Source organism: Euphorbia lathyris, chromosome 2 (assembly GCF_963576675.1).
Source record: "Euphorbia lathyris chromosome 2, ddEupLath1.1, whole genome shotgun sequence".
Lineage (NCBI taxonomy): Eukaryota > Viridiplantae > Streptophyta > Magnoliopsida > Malpighiales > Euphorbiaceae > Euphorbia > Euphorbia lathyris.
In genome coordinates this window covers 76,817,002-76,819,902 of record NC_088911.1, presented here as the reverse complement: position 1 = coordinate 76,819,902, position 2,901 = coordinate 76,817,002, and positions in this window count along the sequence as shown.

Here is a 2,901-nt window from a genome sequence, read left to right as displayed (position 1 = left end):
AGAAGAAAATATGAGGACACAATATCCTTACCTATTTGAAGCTTCTGGTAAGTGAATTTTGGGGACGAAATTCTTTAAGGGGGGAAGAACTGTAACATCCCTAAAACCCTAATATATGAGTCTTCCCACATTTATATATGTTTTCATGATTGAATACATGCATTTTAGATTCATCTCATTGTCATTAGAAGTTTTGTATTCATAATACGATTACCGTGCGATTAGGAGGCGATTAGTGTGTCGTTAAGATGTAACGATTGGTTAATTGAGTTTGGACTTAAATGAATGAATGCACATGTCCTTAATTGATTAAATTAGACTTATGGAGGGCTGAAAATGAAGTTTAGTAAGTAGCACCTCACAAAGCATGATGTCACTCAATAGTAAGACAAAGTATGCCTCTTCACTTTTAAAAAGATGTACACAACTCATTCTTTATCTATTCCAGCCACAATTTCGACCAAAGCTTCAGCAAAACCTTCCTTGTTCATACCCTAACACCCTCCAAACAAAACTCTTCCAATTTCTTCCATTTTCAAGCCAAACAAGTCAAGTTAGGAAGCATACTAGGTGATAGACACAAGTTGAAGGTTAGTATGCTGTTTTAGCTTGTTTTCTATGAGTTGGAGATTCTGAAATACCTAGGTATGATTATAGGATTTGTTGTGGATGAGTTGTGATTGATTTTGTTGAGTTTTGGTGTTGTTTGAATTGGTTTTAGGCTGTCCAAATGAAAGATATGTATCAAGTGCCCTAAACAGAAATCTAGGGTACTGCTTTCAGTCATTTTGGAGCATGTTTTTCATATTGATATTGTTAGAATTTGAAGATACATAAAGAAGAAAATATGTTCCTATATGTGTTATGAAACCCTCTGTAAAATATGGGACTTTAATTCCATATATAGAGGAAGAAAACCTAGATGGATCATGACTGCCTCGAAATTGCATGTCATGTGAGGCAGCCATGTTGATGTAGCATTTTGAGGACCTTAGAGTCATAATTTGGGAAAGTTTATCTATAAAAAAATGTTCCTATGTAAAAGGATTTGACAATCCATTGTGTTTAGTGTGAGCTAGGTTGAGTGAATTATGGTAGATGCAAATCTGGATAGTCTGTTTCTTGGCTGGAAACAAGACAGAATCATTTTGCATGCCATATATTGTGTAGAAGTGATCTTAATATGAATTTTGGATATGTTATACCCATATATGTCTAGTTTCAGTAGGTTCAAGAAACATGGCATTTGGATTTATATAGAGAGAGTTATGGCAGAATGTGTGCAAGTAGGTCATGTGATGATCTAAGATAAAAGGATTAGATTGCATGAACTTTGTGGAGTTAGTGTCTTGTAAATCATATAGCATTCATTAGTTTATATTTTCATTAAGTTTATGTTAATGCTAATTGTATAAATGTTATGTGACATTAGGAAGGCAAGGTGCAATTGGACGCACACCCGATCGTGTAGAATAGATCGAACCAAGTGTGACGGTAAACATATTGCTTATATATATGTGTATGAATGTATTGTGCCTTGTGACTTGTTGAGTGTGAGATGTGGTTGAATCTGATGTGAATGATGTGGATAATGGTTGAGTGTTTGTGATACGTTATGATTGATAAGAAAGTGATACCATTGAGTATGTTGTAGTGTTATGAGTAAATACGGCATGTTGAGCCTTGTGCACATACTGGAACTGAATAATGGTTGGATTATAAATGAATATGAGCTTGCTTAGATGGATATGTGAAATGGTCCAAGTTGAGAGTGCTATCCGAATATTGTGAGCCGGAAGCACATGTGTTGAGATATATGAGTACGTGAGTTGAGTGTAACTCCTCCGTAGCACAGATGATTGTATTCCGAATTTAGTGAGCCGGAATACAGATTGGGCCCAAGGACCATTTTATATATATTGTCTAAGTATAGCAAGGCCTTTCTAAAATAAGTATTACTATAGTAAGTGAAACTAGTGAATAAAGTCTAACTTGGTACTGATGATATAATTTCATATGTGTTCCTTACATTACTTTTGTATATACATATATGCGTAATATGCTTATTGAGTAGGCAGCTCACCCCTTGCCAACAGATTTTACAGGTTAGGTGGAGTTCTTCTTGCTTAAGGTCGCACCGGCAGTGTCAGTCTATTCTCATCTAGGCATTTTGGAGTCTTGTGATGTACTTTTGTTTTGTAAATCCTCTATGTAGGATAATGACTTAAACGTGTATTGTAAATGCTTTCTCTTATGTATAATATGTAAAGTTTATATGAGATTGAAGTTTATATGATTGAGAATTGAAAGCATGTCTATAACTGATATTGTGTGAGATATCATGTGATCCAAGTGAGGGGGTTACAATAGCCGTAATAGTTTGATTCCATGCTTGCTGAACAACTGAACTACATGCCTGCTCTCGGAGCCAACTATTCTCCAATCTAAAATGTTTGACAAACTGAATCGGGACCCATAGCTGTAAAGTTAATAGAAGTATCGTGTGATCCGAACAAGTGGTATTAAGGTTCTGAACCTTGGAGTTAACAAAATGACTTCTGCTTTGTTTAGAATATATATTTGACTTCTGCTTTGTTTGTTTTATTTTATGTAATGATATATTCAAAAATTTATAAATGCTTTCTTTAGAATATATATTTGAATTTTGTTGATTAATAATTTTTCTAATAACATCTGCATAACTTAAAGTATAATTTTTTTTATGGACGCTTTTTTTTATATCAAAAGAGCTCTTATTACTTATAAATTATTAGAATCGACCTAACAAACTTCAAGGAAATCAACATTAAATGAATAAAAGAAAAATATCAATAAAGACTTAATTAAGGAAACATCTTTACCTTAGAAAAACATCTTTGCTCAAAGAACAATTAATTATTA